The following is a 21367-nucleotide window of genomic DNA, read 5'->3' as shown; positions in this document are numbered from 1 at the left end:
CTGGGGTCTGTGCTCTGAGAGGGTCTTCCCAAGACACCTGTCCCTCTGCCCCTCCCCCATGCACATGCACCTGAGTGCTCTCTCTAAAATAAATAAATAAATAAATCTTTAAAAATAAAGAAAAATACACACCACGCTCAGATTACATTAACCCTGGGGAAGCTCTAGGAGTCAAGAGCAGTGGTCACAGGTTCTGTCTATCATTCACTCATTCACCAAATTATCTAGCATCTTCTGTGTTAGGCACGGATGATATTTTGTGATCAAGAAAACACAAAAATCCTTGCAACCATTATACCTACGTGGCAGCATTACTGTTTTGTTAGACATGTTTTTAGAACAAGAATGTACTTACGTATGACTTGTGTAATTAAAAATAAGTAAAGATAAAAGCAAATTTAAATGCACACTTTCCTATTAACAAAATTTCAAGTGACCACTTTGGCCTTCGAGAGCCTTTCAAATAGTTCCAACCGTAATTGTGTATTGGTGACTGCCATGTGGCTAATGTAATTCCTCGAATGGCCCCCCTTGGATGGTTGGCACAGACAGTGATAATTACACATAGCACTTGGACTCACACAAAGGTCCAATCTTTCTATGAGCATTTCTGGGACATCATTAGGCACAAAGTAGGAGTAAACCCCAATCTGATTACACCTATAGTCACCAAAAGACATGGTCTTAGCACCACTATTCATAATAGCCCCAATCTGGAAACTACCTAAATGTCTGTCAACAGTTGAAAAGATAAATAGTGTGCTATATTTACAGAAAAATATTACACAGAAATGAAAATCTATGCATTATAATTACATGCAACATGGAAGAATCCCCCCGACATGGCGTTGAATGAAGGAATCCTTTTGTGAGAGTAACACACAACCTAATTCCATTTGTATGATCTTCAATAACAGGCACCAGAAAGCCAGAAAGCAGGACAGTGGTTATCTTTGGAGGGGAGCAGCAGCTAGGGTGCATTACAGAGGCTCCGGGGTATAACAGAGATGTTCGCCTTCTTGCCCAGGTTATATGGGTATATTTCATTTATGAAAATTTGTTGAGTTTTACAATTATAATTTGTGACTTCCTTAATAGTATATTCTACTTCCATCACTCATTTACCAAAAGAAAAAAATTAAAACCTAAAACCCTGAAATCCAATCTGTTTCATGAATCTCATCTGGGGCAAGTCAGTTTTAGCATCTATAAAATGGGAGAAGGATTTGCTAGCTGATCTGTAAAGACCTTTCCAAATGCATAGTTCTGTGTAAAACCTCTTCCATTCCAATAATCAACTTCTAAAGCAATAGGAAAATAAAAACAGAGAATAAGTCTGGGGTCATTTACTATTTGAATTTGTAGAAGGCTTACGGAATCAAGTGTATACCATTTTCAAAGCATTTTGTTGTAACTTAAAGACACAATTAACGAACAAGAGAAATTCTGTCTTCCAGGAAAATGCATGGAGCTAATTCTTTCCCAAAGATAAATGTGAATATGCCAAATGCTGCTTCTGCCAAGCCTCTTCCTATCATGCCAATTCACAAGCCCTGTGATGGGAGAGTCAGCAATTACAGAGGTGGGGCTGTTCCTGGTAGGAAGGAGGCAGCTACCGTGCTCACGACCTACCGCTGTTTGAATAGGCACTTCCTCTACGAGGGGAGTTGGTTTGTAATTTTCCTCTTACTGCTACTGGAAGTCCTTGAATGGCAACATCACAGCTTGTACCCATTCACAACAGGAAAGTTTGACATCCGTAGACACTCTTGGCACAAGAGGAGGAAAAGTCCAGTCCTGTGTGTCAGTTTCTATATTAGAACCAGGAAAGTAATTTCTATAGCGTAGACCATGCTGTAATCTTCATGCAAAATGTCGGGCTCTCAGCAGGGAAACTTTTCCTATTTGTATCCAAGCCTCACTGACATTTGCAAGGCAGGACCTCAAGGAGGGACTTGAAGGACCCCAATAGACACCAACTAACTGTGCTGGTTCTAACCCCAAGGAAAGGTGCTTTGAAAGTGGGATAAAACTTCCAGCGAATGTGCTCATTGTAAGGTATGGGTACTGTTCTGTCTAGGCGAGCCGTGTCTCATGTGAAGGGTGAATTCTCAGAGGAACACTGAATTTAGCAGCTGAAAATAGGTAAGCACAAAATCTGAGAGGGGGCTTAGGGCATCTAGATCAGCTCTTCTCAAATGATCACGGGTGAAGACCCAGTTTTGTTGTTTGATTTCACTTTGTTTGGTTAATTATTTCTAAGCATTCACTGGTCAATACATTTTTTAAAAATACAATAAAAATGAATGTTTGAAAATGGAATAAGGAGATAGGCAACATAGAAGCCCCGATTTCTGATGACTAGTCTCAACAGAAATTATTCTGTTCAATGGCTAGAAAGGTTCATAAATACTTTCCTGTTGATCTGGGTGCTAGTCAAATAAATGTATTTAGTTCATGAAAATGTGTTGAGCTGTATGTAGTCTATCCACGTATTTACTGCTAACACGTGGTGGTCTGCGGATTTCTGGACCAGGGCTTATTGGGTGCTTTCTCATTCTCCCAAGGGTGTTTTTCTTTGAGAACAGAGAATTAACACAATGGCCAGACTAGGGGAAAGGACCTGGGGACAGGATATTGTGATAACAAAGGCGACTCAAGAGGATGGAAGAATGGGAAAGAAAGTAAATTTCTCTCACAAAACAAGATTTTGATGATGATGCTATTTTTGGTGATGATGGTAGAAACCTGCTGTTTTCCTAAGGGAGGACCCCAGAGCATCAGTAAAGAATCAGATGGATTCTGTAGAAGGACGCCCCGAGATCTCTGCTCATTGTGTGTGACTAATCCAGATACTAATCAACAAGTACGCACCACGTGGCATACTAAAGTTCTCATTCAGGTCAACAAGAGGACACTGGGCAGGTAAAGCGTCACTACTTTCCATTCATTTCCTATTCACAAACTGCAGATGGAAAACCGATTTTTACAGCATCCATTTTCCTGTTTCACCCAAATACCAAATATAGGAGCTCATGTCGATATAATCACAGGTAATGATTCTTGAAAGCAAATTTAGAATGAGGGACAATTACAACAAAACATTAGGGGAATAAATGGTAAAACTATTTAAAGTCACAGTAATAATTTCTCACCGAAGCAAGCCAACTCTTCTCATATTGTTTCAGTGTTTTGGAAAAGAGAGACTTAAGTAGGTAAGACACAAGACTGAAATCCTACAAGCATTTTAGTTTCCAGTCCAAGGCAGCTGGTGGGTGATATCACCAGTGTGAGAACAGCCATGTGTGGAGAGAATTAGCAGATGAAAAGCAAGTAAACTCGATACGGGATGTGTAAATGTGCTTTCTCGTCTCTTTCAATTCTCCTTATAGATGGATACACCTAAAAGTGAACTTACATATGTGGATGTTTATACGAAGCATAAAGGCCCTAAGAAAGAGCCTGAGACATGTAAAATAGTGGAGGAAGATAAACATTTCACAATTCAGATCACGTTGCTGCCTCAAATCATAGAGTCCCTAAGGAAATAGCTAGAAGGGCTAGTCAACTCTCAACTTCCTTCCAAGGAATAAAGAAAAAGTTTGCTATCAGTGAAGGAAGTGCCAAAAAAGAAAAAAGAAAAGAAAAGAAAAGAAAAGAAAAAATAAAGTCCATTTGTGTCACACTAACAACTTTCTTCAGAGTGAACATGGAGTTCATAAAGTTTTGGCTATAGTGGGCACAGATGGCCTTGGGGGTTTGATATTAGGTTCTTCACAAGGACTGTGGGAAATCTGAGAGGAGATCAAATTAGACACCCACTGATGAGAAAGTGTTGTGACATCAGAGTTTTATTTGCAACGAGTGGCAGGGTCAGCTCCTCCATGGTACCTGAGGTGAACTGAGAAAAACGGAATCCCTGAAACCACGTTTGGAAATGATTTCACTGGAGACAGACCGAGACAGCAACTGCTAGAAGGGAGGAGGCGAGGACAGCAAGCAAACCAAAGTGAGACTCTGTAATTGAGACGACCTGCGGGGACAAATGGAAAAAGAACTAACTTGCCTGCCTCAGACAAAACAACCTTCAAAGGCTACCTTCCTCCTTGCTGGTGGGGCAAAGTCTCTTGGAATAACTACCAATGCATGATACATATTTAAAACTCTCCTTTCTGGGTTTCTAATTTTCAGAGAGGCAGCTTCCTGCAAGCTCCAGTAATGAATGTAAGCTGATGCTCCTTTGGGGGGGTTGTCAAGACAATCTAAGAACAAGCCATTTCAGAGGAACAAACTTCACAGCCGGAGGTCATTTCCACTGCATGATGTGCTTTCCTTGAAGATGTCATCGTTGCACTCTTAACCGGTGGGGTCATTATGTTACTTACCTCATCAGGGAAATCATTGTTTAAAAACCGAATGTAAACGGTGAAATAGTTTTCTACTTATCTTTTCCAGGATAATAGCTTCCCTCCCCCACTTCCCACCACAGAAGAAGGGTTAGGCCCATGTGGGTGATGAATTGCTCCGAGAGCCTGACAGTCCCAGAGAGAGGGATGAGAGTAAAAATAACTAGCTGATTACCAATAGGGAGCAAATTGGCCACTTGAGAATCCAGTGGCTAGAATGACAAATGAGAAAATGAAAATCCTCATCAAGAGACTAGACTTTCTGATTAGTCCAAGTGCTGATGACCACTTTTCATGCCGCTTCCTCCCTGCTGGGTGATGATTTACATCTGATTGGGCATCATCTTGTATTTGGGGCAGTCATTTCTAAAAGGGTGTTTGGAAGACTTTGAAGTACTTAATTACAACCAGGAGGCATTTGGGGGCTGAGCCGCGAAATGGAAGATGCTCTGTCTTGGGCTGTGGAATGTTCATTTATAGAAGGAGCCCCTGTCTGGTTGGTTTGGTCTGGTTTTTCATTCCATCACCCCATAAGGCAGCCTTCCAAGGTTTTCTGGACTCTAGAAGAAAATAAAAATGAGAGTATTCTTGGCTAAGGGATCCACATGCGAGGCCGATTCAAGAATTTCAATATGTGGATAGACTGGGCTTTCTGTTAATAGTCAATTACTAAAAATAAAAATAGTTTGGGAATTCTTTGAAGGGAGGCCATTTTTACCAGCCACAATTGGAACAAATTCATCAACTGTGGGAGGGTATACTGTGATCCACAGACATGATAGCTGTCCTCAAAGAGCTAAATATATCAGGGGTGCTAAGTCATATACGCTTGATGCAATAGAATAGGGGGATGTGAAGTCAGGTAATAAGGATAGGATTCACGGAGAAAGTTGAAAAGACCCAGGCTTTGAAAGATGGAGAGAACTATAGTAAATTTCTTGGTGAGAACTGCTTGAATGAACAATGGTACTGGGTTTTTTGTTTGTTTGTTCCTTTTAATGAGTTGCTGTGGAGTGAACTGAATGGTTTGTCTTGAGCAAAGGGATCTAGAAAGATGAGACTGAATGTAAGTCTTCCATGCATGCATGGAACCGCGATACCAAGCAGGGAATTACCTTTGGTCTTAAGAGCCCTGGAGGAACATTAAAGATTGTGAGTAGAGCTAGAATTGTGTTAGAGGTCTGCGATCTTCATCTGATGAAAAGAAATCTCAAAACAATGTTCTCTGGAACTTCACCAACAGGTATGATGAACAGATTAGACTGCCATTTTGATTCTTTGGTTTTCATACTTGTGCTATGTAAGAGAAGGATAAATATCACAGTGCCTGGCATACAGAAAAAAAAATTTTTTTTGAAGATTTTATTTATTTGTCAGAGAGACAGTGAGAGAAAGAAAGAGAGCGCACACTAGCAGGGGTGAGGGGTAGAGGGAGAAGTGGACTCCCTGCTGAGCAAGTAGCCCGAAGTGGGACTTGATCCCAGGACCCTGGGATCATGACCTGAGCCAAAGTTAGATGCTTAACTGTTGACTGAGCCAGCCAGGCATCCCACCATATAGAAAAACTTAACAAATACTGCTGAATGGATAAGTGAAGCTGAAGTTGTTTAGAACCAGAGTACTGTTATTTGGTAGAACAGGTGGAAAAGACCTGAGGTTACCTCAGCCCTCTCAAGAGGTAGCAATGAACAATTTGACAAGAACCAAGTTAGGACTTACAAGAACTTGGGCATCTAACTTCATCTTCTTGGGTCTACATTTCCTCACATGAAAAGACAAGGGTAAGTTTTATGAATGGCTCTAACTGCAGAAAATTTTATGTGAGAATATTTTGGGAGAGAGAGACCATTCCTAGCTTATGTTGGATACTCAGAGGAGTCCATATCCAAAACAAGGCTAAGAACCCGTGGACTATGTTCCTTTTAAACTAAAAGAGGCTGTGATTCCGAGTCCAAGGATGATGTCCTCCCCAGAAGGACAACTGGAACGTCTGACATGAAAGCTTCACCAATCTGTAACCTTGCAGGAAAAACCTGTTGCTCACTGGTTTGACTGAAAGGAAGAAGAAAGGATTTTATTCCTGTCAACCCAACTTCAGATTCCCCAGCAATTTGAGGAGCATTATTGATTTCATCAGCCATGCTGAGGTGTTAAGTGACCATCAAAAGAGATGAATCATTGAAATGCACTTGCACCCACCAGAACATAACTTTGGCAAAGTGTAACCTCTGACACAATCCTTTTTTGTGTAATCTTTTTCTATATCTACTTTCTTTTTTTACAGTGGCTTCTGTCATTAGGTTGTTGGAAAGAATAACTAGTTAATGATGGGGAAAAAGCGGTTGGGAAGATAATATACTTTCACACTCAAGGCTATTGTTCAAAAACAATATGCAATAATATTTTTGTTGAATGGACACAGTCAGTAGTCACCGTGATTTGGGGACTTGTCCCTAAAAATATGCTGTTGACCAGGTGAAGTAGGAGCAGTTAAAGAAAATGTTATCATTCCTCAGAAGCTATTGTTAGTGTAAAATTCCAGTATGGAAAGATAGTTCTGGCAATTTATAATGAGACAGGACTCTTATTAGTGATTTTTGGCTTAATGTATTAATGAGTAGAGATCTGAGGGATAAAGGACTTACAATGTAATAAGGAAAACTCAAGGAAAGATTAGGCTCTAATCAAAATAAATTCTGTTTTTAGATTGATTTTCATGAGTTCAACTTTCTTTCCCTTTATGTATACCAAAAAGAAATGCATTGTGAAATACTGATCACTATCACTGAATAAAAAAAAGAATATATATCACATTTTAATATAATATTAATATACTGCAAATGCCAACTTCCAAAAAGAAACTACATATAGGCAAGAAGAGTTATTCTTGGGGAGAAACATTTCTTTCTACAAATGTTTATAAATTTATTTTTCTCTTTTTGAATAGTAGTTGTCAGGTTTAATTGAGCAGCTGATTAACGCCACTAGGAAAAAAGCCTCAGTGTGATGTTTTGAAAAATGGCAATGAAATGTATCAAGATTACCTTTTCTTTCTATTCTTCCTCCCTCTCAATGTCTTCTACTCTAAGTAGTTGATGTTCCTTACTCTCCATTAGGCAACCTAAACTGAGCAAAGACAATTTCCTCCAAGAAAGTACATTAAGAACTTGACTTTACTTCACTTAAGGGTTCTCTGGAAAAATACTTTGAAGTGATGAGTCAAGATCACTCTATTTAAAACTTAAACTATTCTAAACATGTCCATATTTTAATATTTTGTCTTCCTTAGCATCAAAGCAGGAAATTCTACTCCATCTGCAATTTTCTTCTACTGACAATATATACATTTTTTTAAAAAGTACCTAGCACCCAAATCTCTGTCTTCCACTGTGATTAGTTACTTGTTTCCAGTTGCTCAGAAATGAAGCTTATGAAAACTCCAGCATGGGGCAATGTCATAAATTGTTAAGTGATAGAATGTCACTTTAGATCAATCTCCCATAGTATCAGCAAAAGGAAGTGCTTGATTAAAAACCTAACTGAAGCTAAAAAATGGCCCAAACTATATGGGACTCTATGGCATAATCCCAGTGCTCCTGTGGTTTCCCAGAGTACCTAATCTTGTCCCATATCATTCCTTATTCGTTCTGAGAAGAGTCAGCTCATTGTGCGTTTATTGTGATGCTGATTTGTTATTCTAAAAATGATAACTTTTTTTTTTTTTTTTTTTTTTTTAACACACTGACCTGATTCCACTATGGTAGAATCTAGGGTAATGCTGGGTCAGATTCTCATCAGAGCAAACACCAAAGGGGAAAACACATAGACAGTTACAAAGGATTTAAACTAGGCTTATCTCTGCTGAACTCTAATTGACTAAGGATGAGAGGATCTGATTGTGAATGACTTACCCAAATAAAAAACACACAAGGGCATTTACTAAATGCCTTTAGCATGTTTAAAGCACTTTAACTTTCTGGTAGTAAGGAATCATTGGCATTTTGATTTCAAGACTGTGATTATATGTTAGTACTATGGCAGATGTTAATGAAACCTGTATTATGGTTGGAATCTTCACTGGGAGCTAGGAATTTTGTGGTGTTTCTTCTTTAGCATCTGAAATACAGCTTGGTGTTTTCACTGGACTCAAAAATTGCATCTTTCTATCTGTGGATGTTAAGTTCACAATGCAGAGACATTACATCTTGAATGTTTCATGGTGTCCTCAGGAGGTTAGAGAATTACTGTGGTTTTCAAACCAATCTGATGGGATCCTAAAATATTCACTAAGCTCTAAGGGATTCTGTTCTCCTCATTCATTCCTTTTGATTATATCTCTCAGAGTATGGTTTTCTTTTTGATTTCAGAGCTGAGGAAACAAAGATTTAGGAAAGTTAACCAGTTGTCCGCAGTAACTCAGTCAACCCAAATTAATTCCATTGATTTAAAATCTTGAGAAATTTCTCTTGGGATCCCATAAACAGGCTGCACCTTGAGAGTCTACCTTGAAGGTTCTCAAAACAAGTAAAGACTTACAGAATACTTGAGAAGAAGGAAAAGTGAAACACTGCATCTGTATTGTTGAGGAGGATGTGTGTGTGGTTTTTAGTTTCAGCTCTATTATTATGTTTCTCTGACTTTGAGGAAGTCACTATTCATGTCTTTCTTTTCCTTGTATATTAAATTGGGGTAGGTGAGAAAGTTAATGGATTAGTTCAACTGCATGCAACCTTAGGGCTGATGTGGCAAGATTCTAATGTGTATGTTTCCACCACAGCATGATTTGCAAAAGCCTGAAAAATATTGTAGCTTGAAGGTATCTTTTTCAAGGTATTGCCCTTTCTCCAACCTCTAGATTTGAGAATTCCTGGAGTTCTACCCCAAACTTTCTGTTCTTCTCCAACAGTGCTTTCTCCTTGGGTGGGCTCATCCTTTTCTAGTTCTTGGTTTAAAGTCTTTTTTTTTTTCTTTTCTGATATTAGCATAGCCACTTCATGTCCTTATACTTGCTATTTGCATGCTCTTTTTCCAAACATGTGTTTTCAAACTCTTTGTATCTTAGAGTCTAAATGATCTCCTCTAGACAGCATATAGTTGGATCTTGTTGTTGTTGTTGTTTAATCCAATCTCTGCCTTTTGATTGGGTTGTATGACTATATTACACACTATTGCTGATATAGTTGGAATTACATCTGCCACTTGGCTTTTGATTTTCTCTGTCTCAAATTTTTTTGCCCCTCTGTTCCTCTTTTACTTACTGTCTTCCTTTGCATTTAAGGGATTATTTCCTAGTGTAACATTTTGATTTCACTAATAATATTTATATTAAAAATATTTTCTTAGTGGTTACTCTAGGGCTTACAATGTACATCTTAGTTTATCAAAGTCTATTTCATATTTAAAGTAACTTAATTCCAGTGAAAGATAGAAACTTTACTCCTATATAGTGCTCTTCCTCCTCCCTTTTATAGTATGATTATGAGTTCCATCTTTTGGCTAGAATGGATAATGCTGTTATTAACATTAATGTACAAGTTTCTGTGCAGAATATTTTCATTTTTCTTAAATATATACCCAGAAGTAAGTTGCTGAGTCATACAAGTAATTCTATTTCATTTTCTGAGGGACTACCTAAATACATTCATAGTGGCTGCACCATTTTACATTCTCACTAGTAGTATACAAGTGTTCCTACTTCTTACATCTTAATCAATATTTACCATTCTTGGTCTCTGTTCCCCACCCCCCACACCCCATCCCTTTTTAACAGCCAACTTAATGGGTATGAAGTGGTATGTCATTGTGGTTTTTATTTGCATTTCATTAATGACCAATGATATTGAACATCTTTTTTTGTGCTTCAGGTCATTGGAATGTCTTCTTCAAAGAAATACTATTTAAACCTTTTGTTTTTGCTTTTTAATTGGGTTGTCTTTGTGATTTTGAGTTGTAAGAATACTTTATTTATTCTGAATATTAAAGTGTCCCTTATTGGATATAGGATTTGTAATATCCTCTCCCATTCTCTAGATTGTCTTTTCACTTTCTTGATAATGGCCTTTGATGTACAAGCCTTCCACTTTAATGAAATCAAATTCATTTCCTTTTTCTTCCCTTTTTTTTTTTTTTTAAGATTTTACTTATTTATTTGACAGAGAGATAAACAGCAAGAGAGGGAACATAAGCAGGGGAAATGGGAGAAGGAAAAGCAGGCTTCCTACTGAGAAGGGAGCAGGACAAACGTGGGGCTTGATCCTTGAACCCTGGGATCATGACCTGAGCTGAAGGCAGATACTTAAGGACTAAGCCACCCAGGCGCTCCTATTTTTTCTTTTGTTGCTCATGCTTTTAATGTGAAATCCGAGAATCCACTGCCAAAATGAGGTCATGAAAATTCACCTTTATGCTTTGTTCTGTAATAGCTTTATGGTTTTAGTTCTTACATTTAGGTTGATGATAATTTTAGTTAATTTTTATACATGGAGTGCGACAGGGGTTCAGCTTCATTCTTTCCCATATGCTTATTCGTATCCCATATGCTGTTCCAACACCATTTGTTGAAGAGACTCTTCTTACCCCATTAAATGATCTTGGTACCCTTGTTGAAAGTCAATTGGATATAGATGTTTGGGTTTATTTCTGAACACTCAGTTCTTTCCCTTTGGTCTATATGTCTATCTTTATGCCAGTACTACACCATTTTGATTACATAGCTTTGTAATACGTTTTGAAAACAGAAAATGTGACTCTTCTACTTTGTTTGACTTTTTCAATATTACTTAATCTATTTGGGGCTGCTTGCAATTCCAAATGAATTTGACGAATGCCTTCCCATTTCCACAGCAAACCCATTGGAATTCTGATCGGGATGCAATGACTTTATAGTTTGGTTTGGGGAATACTGGCATCTTACCAACATTAAGTCTTCCAATTCATGAACACAGAATTCTTTCCCATTTAATCAGATCTTTAATTTTTTTTTCAGCACTGTTTCATAATTGTCAATGCATAAGTCTTTCACCTCCCTGGATAAATTTATTCCTATGTATTTTAGTTCTTTGGATGCTACTTGTTTTATAAAATTTTACTGATTTGAGAGAGAGAGAGCATGAGAGGGGGAAGGGGGAGAGGGAGAGGGACAAACAGATTTTTTTTTTTTCCCCACTGAGGAATTAAAGAACGTTTAACCAACCCACCCAGGTGCCCCTAAAAGAAATTTAAATTAGATCCAAAGACACAAATAGGTTGAAGGTAGAAGAATGGAAAAAAAAAGTCCATGCAAATAGTAACCAAAAGGGAGCTGGGGTTTTTTATACTAATACCAAACAAAGTAGATATAAGCCAAAAATTGTTACAAGAGACAAAGAGGGGCATTATGTAGTGATAAAAAGGTGAATTCATCAAGAAGATATAACAATTATAAACATATACACACTAAACAAGAGTCCCAAAATTTGTGAAGCAAATATTGATGAAATAGGGAGGAATAGACAGTTCTACAATAATAGTTGGAGGCTTCGATACTCCATTTCCAAAAATGAATAGAACATATTGCCAAAAGACCAATAAGGAGACAGAACCAGAAGAGCACTATAAAACAACTAAATCAAGCAGACGTAGAAAGAGCATTTCATTCAACATCGGGAAAATACACATTCTTCTTAAATTCACACAGAACATTCTCCAGAATAGGCCATATGTTAGGAGAAAAAACAAATCTCAATAAATTTTTAAAAAGATCAAAATAATATAAAATATCTTCCCCAACCACACTGGGATAAAGTTAGAAACCAATGACAGAAAGAAAACTGGAAAATTCACAAATATGTGCAATTAAGTAACATACTCTTAAACAACCATTGGGCCAAAGATTAAATCACTAGGGAAATTAGAAAATAGTTTGAGAATGAAAATGAAAGCACAGCATACTAAAACTTAGAGGATGCAGTGAAAGCAGTGCTCAGAGGGAAATTTGGAGCTTTCCATGCCTACATTAAAAATAAAGATCTAAAATTAACAACTTAACATAACACCATAAGGAACTAGAAAAAGAAGAGCAAACTAAACCCAAAAGTAGCAGAAAGAAGGAAATAATAAAGATTAGAACAGAGATCAATAGAAGAATAGAAAATGGAATCAATGAGACAAGCAGTTTTTGAAAAGATTGACAAATTTGGTAAACTTCAGCTGTACCAAGAAATCATAGAAGATACAAATAGCTAAAATAAGAAATAAAAGTGGACATATTGGGGCACCTTGATGCCTCCATTGGTTAAGCATCTACCTTTGGCTCAGGTCATGATCCCAGAGTCCAGAGACTGAAGCCTGTATTGGGTTCCCTGCTTGGCAGGGAGTCTGCTTCTCCCCTGCCACTCACCCCACTCATGTTCTCTCTGTCTCTCACTCTCTCTCTCAAATAAATAAATAAAAATTTTTTAAAACTGGAGATATTGTTACTGACTTTATAGAAATCAAAGGATTGTAAGAGAATACTATGAACAATTGTATCATAAGCCAACATTTTAGATGACCTAAATGAAATTGAAAATCCCTAAAATCACACAAATTACCAAAACTCACACAAGTAGAAAAGAGGAAATCTCAACAGATCTAGAACAAATAGAGAATGTGAACTATTCATAAGCAATACCTCAACAAAGAAAAGTGTAGACTAGATGGCTTCATTGGTGAATTTCACCAAACATTTAAAGAAGAATTAACACCACTCCTACTTAAACTCTTCCAAAAATTTGAAAAGGAAGGAATGCTACCTAACACAATTCATGAGGTCAGCATTGCTGTGATAATAAAACCAAACATACCACATGAAAACTATAAAACAATATCCCTTGTAAATATAGACATAAACAACCTCAATAAAATTCTAACAAACCAAATACAAAAGCAGGCTAAAGGGATTTATACAACATGTCTAAATAGAATTTATCCTAGGAGTTCAAACATAAAAAAAGACGTATTTTTTTACATAAAAGAATTAATCAATGTGGTTTAATATATTGATAGAAATAAAACCACATAATCATTTAAAAAGATTCTGAAAAAGGATTTACAAATTCAACATCTTTTCATGGTAAAAAAAAATTGTAAATTAGGAATAGAATGAAACCTTCTTAACACAATAAAAGGCTGTGGTGAGTGGGTGGCTCAGCTGCTTAAGCACCTGCCTTCAACTCAAGTCATAATCCTGGGATCTTGGGATGGAGCCCTGAGTAAGGCTCCCTACTCAGCAGGGAGTCTGCTTGTCCTCCTCTTGGTGGTCCTCCCCCTTGCTTGTGCTCTCTCTCTCTCAAATAAATAAATAAAGTCTTTAAAAGAAAACACAGTAAAGGCATTTACCAAAAATCTGCAGTTGGTATCAGACTCAATGGTGAAACACTCAGTCTCAGAAAGATTGAGAACTTTACTCCTAAGATCAGGAATGAGAGAAAGATTCAGGCTTTCACCACTACTGTTGCACGTTGTAGTGGAAATCCTAGCCAAAGCAATTAGGCAAGAGAGAATAAATGAAAATCATCGAAATTGAAAAGAAAGAAGTGAAACTATTGCTATTTGCACATGAAATTATTCTTTCTACTGAAAAGCCCAAAGAACATACACATTAAAAAAAGAAGAAGAAAGAAAGAAAACAAAACTAGAGCTAATAAAAAAGTTCAATAAAATTGCAGTGTACATAGTCCACACAGAAAAATTGGTTATGTTTGACTACAACAATGAACAATCTGAAAAGAAAATTAAGAAAATAATTCTATTTATAATAGCATCCAAAAGGGGCACCTGGGTAGCTCAGTCAGTTAAATGTCTGCCTTCGGCTTAGGTCATAATCTCAGGGTTCTGGGATCAAGCCCCATGTTGGGTTCCCTACTCAGAAGAACCTGCTTTTCCCTCTCCCTCTGCCTGCTGTTCTCCCTGCTTGTTCTCACTCTCTATATCTATCAAATAAATAAATAAAATCTTTTTTAAAAAGGAAGTAAATCTTTTGTAAACAGCATATATTTAAATTTTTACTTTAATTTTCTTATCATGATAAGTGTACTCATTAACCCCCATCCCCTATTTCCCTTGTCCCCCCAACTCATTCCCCCCTCTGGTAACTGTGAGTTTGTTCTCTATAGTTAAGAGTCTGTTTCTTTTTTTTTCTCTCTTTTATTTTCTTTTGTTTGCTTTGATTTTTAAATTTCATCTATAAGTGAGAGCACATGTTATTTGTCTTTCTCTGACTTATTCTTAGCAAATACTCTTGAGCTATATGTTTTTGCTAATGGCAAAATTTCATTATTTTTTACAGCTGAATAATATTCCATTGTATACATATATACCACATCTTTATCCATTCATCTATTGATAGACACTTGGGCTGCTTCCATAGTTTGGCTATTATAAATAATGCTGGAATAAACATAGAGCACATATATAAAATATTTTCAAAAATCCATTATGTCAATATCTGCCTTTTCATTGGTGAATTTAATTGATTTACATTTAGAATTATTACTGATAATAAAGGACTTAGTCATCCACTTTGCTCTTTACTTTATATATCTTACATTGTTTTAGTTCCTCAGTTCCTTCAATACCAATTTTGTTTGTGTTTGATTTTTTTCTAGCATACCAATTTTTTAAAGATTTTATTTATTTATTTGACACACACACACACACACACACACACAGAGAGAGAGAGAGAGAGAGAGAGAGAGAGAGAACGCATGCCCAAGCACAAGCAGGGGGAGAGGCAGAAGGCTTTCTGCCTAAGAGAGAGCCCAAGACTCGATCCCAGGACCTTGAGATCATAACCTGAGCCAAAAGCAGATGCTTAACCAACTGAGCCACCCAGGCACCCCTAGCATATCATTTTTTAATACGTTCTTCATTCCCTTTCCTATACAGTTCTTAGTTATTTTCTTAGTGTTTACTGTGGGGATTACTGTGGGGTAATTCAAATTCTAGTTTGAATTGATACCAACTTGGCTTCAAGAGTATACATTAAATCTGGTCCTATCTAGTCTTTCACCTCACATTTACATTACTGTCACAAATTACAACTTTACATATTGCCATAACGTAGATTTATATTACTATTTTACACATTGGTCTTTTAAATAATACAGGAAACCAAAAGAGAAGCAACAAGCCCCAAATATTAACTTTTATGCAATTACCTCTACTGTGATAGAACTGTACTTCTAGCTCTATTTTTAGTATTTTTTATAAATATTTTATTTATTTATTTGTCAGAGAAAGAGAGAAAACACAAGCAGGGGGAGCAGTAGGCAGAAGGAGAAGCAGGGTTCCCACTGAGCAAGAAGCCCAATGTGGGACTCAATCCCAGGGCTCTGGGATCATGACCTGAGCTGAAGGCAGATGCTTAACTGATTAAGCCACCCAGGTATCCTTAGCATTTTTAATAGGCAAATGTAATAGTGGTAAACTTCCTTAGTTTTAGTATTTGGAATGTCTCAATTTCTCCTTTGCTTCTAAAGGACTATTTTGTCATAGAATTCTTACTTGACATTATTTTTTTCTTTTGACATAATAAATGTATTATCTCACTGCTTCTGGCCTCCATGGTTTCAGAAGAGAAACTGGCTGATACTCTCATTAGGGCTCCCTTATATGGGATGAGTTACTTCTCTTGCTACCTGTAAGATTTGTCTTGGCTTTTGACATTTTGACAAGAATGTTTCTTAACGTGGATCTCTTCTAGTTTTTTGCGCTTGCAATTTTTGAGTTTCTTAGATGTGTATATTGATGTATATAATCAAAATTAGGATGTTTTTCATTGTTATTTCTTTAACTCTTTCTTCTGTCCTTTTTTCTCCCTTCTCCTTCTAGGACTTCCATAGGCTTATGTAGGTACTTTTGATGTTATATCATAGGTCCTTTAGGCTCTGTTTATTTTTCTTCATTCTTTCTTCTCTCTGCTCCTCATAGTTGGTCATTTCAATTGTTTTATCTTCAAGCTTGCAGATTCTTCCTTCTGCCTGCTTAAATCTGCTGTTGAGCACTTTTTATTAATTTCTCATTTCAACTTTTGTAATTTTTTGGTATTTCTATTTTATTCCTTTTAAAAATTTCTATCTTCATTGATAGATCCCTACCTGTTCACACATTGCTCTCTTGATTTCCTTTAGGTCTTTGTTGATTCCTTCAGCTCTTCACATATATTAATACAGCTAATTTAAAGTCTTGTCTGGTATGTCCATAGTCTAGGATTTCTTAGAGGTATTTTATGTTGATTTTTTTCCCCCTATGAACAGGACACATATTTCTGATTCTTTGCAGGCTTTGTAAATTTTTGTCCAGAACTAAATATTTTTTTAATGTCACATTGTGGTACTTCTAGGAATCAGAGACTCCTTGTTCCCCAGAGATTGCTGATGCTGCTCATAGACGGATATAGTTATCTGTTTGTTTAGTGATTTCTCTAAACTCTTTTTGCCAGGACCATTTTTCCTGTCATGTGTGATCACTCACTGAAGTCTCTGTTATCTCAACAGTTGGCTAGTGGCCTGATAGAGAATTCCTTGAATGCAGAGGTCCAATTAAGAAAGAGAAATAAAAGGCATCCTGTTTTAATTCCCTGACAAATACTGCCCTGAAGCTGATTCAATCTCAGGGCTGCAACAGTGGCCAACTCCTGTACTGCTCCCACAGTAATCTATAAGGCAGAGCAACACATATAACTCTGATCCCTGAAAAATAAGGTGTTTATTGTACAACCTGGCTGCTTCAAGTCACACCAGAACCAGGGGCTGCCATCCCCACAGCTACCTGATGCAGTGCCAGGAAATGGAAGGTGGTAGCTTCCCTGTGAAATGCAAAACTCACCAAAATTTACCAGCCTCTTACATTAAGCACTCCCCTAGATACTGTCAGAGTTTGACCAGATTCCAAAAGTCCAGTGTAGTTGATGCTGACTGTAAATGCCTTCTCAAAATTTTGGGTGGTTTTTTGGTTTTGGTTTTGTTTTGTTTTGTTTTTTTCAGTGGCAGGACTGGTTCCTGAAGTTACTTACTCCATTATCTTCCATGACATCACTCTACACTGTCTTTTATAATAAACTTTATTGCCCCCTCCATGTCTGGGGCAGGGGTGGGGGGGGGGTATGGTTCAAATTATTGTCTGATGCTATTCATTTTCAGCCTAAACAACTTCCTTTAACATTTCTCATATGGCAGGTCTGCTATCAACAAAATCTTTCAGCTTCCATTTATCTTGGAATATATTTGCTTTGCTTTCATCTTTAAAAGGGTTTTTGCTGATTCTTAGTTGACAATTTTTTTTCTTTCATTACTTTAAATATGCCATCCCATTGTCTTCTGACAGCTACTGTTTGTAGTCAAAAGTTAGCTGTCTATCTTGGAGTTTCCTTATATGTGATGAGTCACTTGTCACTGTTTCCATGATGTTCTCTTTATATTTGACTTTCATATATTTTACTACTATGTTTCTAAATGTGGTCCATTTGTGTTTATCCTTCTTATGGAGCATCTTAGAAATATAATTCTTTTTTCATTAAATTTGGGAAGTTTCCAGCTATTAGTTCTCTGAATATTTTTTCTCCCTCTTCTCCTTCTTCTTTCCCTCTAGTACTTTCATTGTGCATATATTGATTTAATTATGGCCTACATTTTTCTTATACTTTGTCCCTTTCTCTCTCTCTTTTTTTTCTGCTTTTCACATTACATAGTCCCTATTGATCTATATTCAAATTTCCTGATCACTTTTTTTCTGCTAGAGAAAATCTATTTTTGAAATCCTCTAGAAATTTTCTTTTATTACACTTTTCAACTACATCATTTGTATGTGGTTCATACTTTATAATTCCTATCTTTTTACTAATTTTTTTTTAATTGGGAGAGACATTGTTCTCACACCTGCCTTCTTTAGACATGCTCTTCTTTAGTCCTTTAGCACATTTATTTTTTTTAATATTTTATTTATTTATTTGTCAGAAAGAGAGAGAGAAAGCACACAGGCAGGCAGAAAGGCAGGCAGAGGTGGAGAGAGAGGCAGGCTCCCTGCAGAGCAAGGAGGCCGATGTGGGACTCGATCCCAGGACCCTGGGATCATGACCTGAGCTGAAGGCAGCAGCTTAACCCACTGAGCCACCCAGGCATCCCCTTTAGCACATTTATAATGGCTGTTTTAAAATCTCTGTCAAGTTCAACATCTGAATTCCTTCAAAACAGTTAGAATGCTTTCTTTTATTCCTGTTGTACATGTCACATTTTTCTGTTTCTTTGAGTATCTTATAAAATTTCTGTTGAAAAGTGAACATTTTAAATAATATATTATAGCAAATCTGGATGCTGATTCCACATCTGTCTTTGCCTGCAGGGATTAATATTATTCCTGTTTTCCAAGTCATTGATTTATTTGTTTAGTTACTTGGCTAAACTAACTCTGTGAACTCTGTTTCCATCCAATGTGCAATCTCTGGTATTCCCCCTGTTTTTTTATTTTCCCTTTTAGCTTGGTTATTTTGGGGTCAACAACTAAATGGCATAAGCCACTTGTTGGTCAAAGGTCGTGCTTAATCTCTGTTGGCAATTAGATTTTTGCCTTTACCACTGGATATGCAAGTAGCACTATAGCTACTTTCACAGATGAAGTTTGCATTTTTAAAATCCTGTTTATCCAAGGACTGGTAGGTTTGATTATCCTTCTCCATTCACTCCTGTGAGAGTGCAGACTTATATATACATATGGTCTTCTAGACTACTGGGGATATATGGGATTTTATTTTTAAGCTTACCTTCTTAGAAGTTGCTCCTGGGTTCAACTAGCTTATTGCTGAACCAGTATTTGGCTAAAGGTTTTCTTTAACCTCCTCATGCCAGTGCCAGCTTATACCCTTTGTATTTATTTTATTTTTCTGTGTGGAACCTAGAAGTGTTTTCAAGTCTGTCCCATATCCTGTTCTGATTACTCCTGAGTAGGTACAGCCCATTACTTGTGTACTACATTTCCAACTCCTAAGGTTACCTATGTTGCCAGGAGGGCTTTTCCTGTGTATCTCTTCCTATGGTTCTTTCTGTTAAACTTTTGATTGCTCTACTGTTTTACTCATTGCTACCAGTATGATGGAGCTATTAGCAGCTTCTTAATTGCTCTTTAACAAGATCACCATAGTTTTCAAAAACACCCTAAGCACAGAATTCACCATGTTTTATTCCAAATTGGGTCACTCCCTTTAGTCAGTAGTGGCCTGCCTCTCCACCCTCGACTGAAGCTCTATGCCACTAAACAAGAGTTCAGAATGGGAAGAGAGGCTCACTTTTCCTGGAGTGACACTTCTGCTCTATGTCTATATTAGAAACTGGGGAGAATTGGTGATCCCTATTCTTCTTGGCTTGACCCTCCTAGCATGGGACTCCTCTACCTGGAACCTGCTCAAGGATGACTAGAATCTAATACTACTGACCTGTCATATTTGGCATGTAGCTTCTGTCCCAAAGTTGAGGATAGGTGGAGACTCCAGTCATTGTGAATAGAGTTTCTGAAACATGGGCTTTGGGAGAGGATGAAAAAATGCTGGAAGCCTGCTCTTTCAATGGTGATTCCATAAATACAGGTGGTATCGTGGGAAGTGGGTATCATGGGAAGTGGTTATCATGGTTCAGATATCATAGACTTTCATTGTTCTTACTGAGATTTAGTAAATGTACTTGAATTAATATTTCTTCATTTACTATGTGCCATTAGAACAATTTTCAGAGACTTTAAGGACCTTAGTAAGCTTTACATATTTATACTTTTAAAATATAATTTTATATATTTACAATTGTGTGTGTCTATGTATATAATATGTGTGTACACACACACACACACACACACACACACACTATATAGAGAGATATAGATAAATATATTTAGACAGAGATATCTAAATAAACTTTCTTCACCCAAATAGTTGTTTTGTTGGGGGATAAGTTTACTGTATCTTTACTCCATCATTCAATAAACTGGTCTCCTAGTCTGCCTCTTAATCATCTATAAGCTAATGATGTCCATGTGCCTATCTCAGTCTTTCATGTAGACTCCAGACTTCCATATCTAACAGACTATTTATTGTCAAGTAGTTTTGGTTTTACTTTCTATTTCTTTTTAAATATTTTTTTTTTAATTTATTTGAGAGAGAGAGAGAGAAAGGAGGAGAGTGGGGAGGGTCAGAGAGAGAAGCAGGACTCTGGGATCATGACCTGTCCCAAAGTCAGTCACTTAACCAACTGAGCCACCCAGGCACCCAAATAGTTTTGGTTTTTCTACCTCAAAAATGTTCTCTATAGGTTTTTGTTATTTCAGTAAATCAAACTACCACTGATGTGGTTAATCAAGTAAAAAATCTGAGCATTGGTGCAGAGCACCCCCCCCCCTTACCAACTGCATATAATCCATTGGCAAGTCCCATCGATTCTGTCAAATGTATCTAGAAACAGCTCATTTTTTTCCACTTTCATGCCTCCTGTCTGAGTCTAAATCCTACCCCTTCTCATGGTCTATTAAAATAGACTTCAAATGAACCCTGCTTCTATTCCTGTGTCCCCTCCAATCTGTGCCCTGAACAGTCCCCAGAATGATAATTTTACATATACTATAAACATATGTCCCCTAGTGCACACTCTGCACCACTGGCATCAACCTTCTTTTCCTCTCCTTCCAACCTATCTAGAGCCCCACCCTTTTTTGCTCTGTTTTAGTCACACCGTCTTCTTTCATGGTGTGCTTTCCTCTGTTTCAGTTCTCTCTTCTTCCTCCCTTTGCAAGAATGGCATTGCTCCTCTTTTTTTTTTTTTTTCTTCTTAAATGTTACCTCCTCTGAGAAGCTTTCTGGGTAGTTTGTCCCCTATTATGCTCTCTTGCTTCACCCCATTCATTTCCTTCACAGTTCTTGACATAGTTGGTAATTATTAATTTCTTTAATGATTTATTGTCTGCTG

General features: G+C 37.2%; 1 protein-coding gene and 1 long non-coding RNA gene across 7 annotated transcripts in view; one reads left to right on the top strand and one right to left on the bottom strand.

The window, feature by feature from the left end:
• The window catches only part of LOC309862833 (uncharacterized protein), a 472598-nt gene that overhangs the window by 190937 nt on the left and 260294 nt on the right, over positions 1–21367 (bottom strand). The gene's annotated exons all lie outside the window — the stretch shown is intronic.
• Positions 1–21367, top strand: part of LOC309862847 — a 385689-nt gene that overhangs the window by 266195 nt on the left and 98127 nt on the right. The window contains exon 5 of one of the 5 annotated variants that reach the window (XR_014310745.1): positions 1458–7117. The exons of the other annotated variants lie outside the window; for them this stretch is intronic. This is a non-coding gene — a long non-coding RNA (uncharacterized lncRNA). Of the gene's footprint in view, positions 1–1457; positions 7118–21367 lie in introns of those variants that run through there. 5 annotated transcript variants of the gene reach the window in all.

Source organism: Mustela nivalis, assembly GCF_964662115.1.
Source record: "Mustela nivalis genome assembly, chromosome: 1".
In the NCBI taxonomy this organism is placed as follows: domain Eukaryota; kingdom Metazoa; phylum Chordata; class Mammalia; order Carnivora; family Mustelidae; genus Mustela; species Mustela nivalis.
The sequence above is the reverse complement of the archived record's forward strand: the minus strand, read 5'-3'. Positions and strand labels throughout refer to the sequence as shown.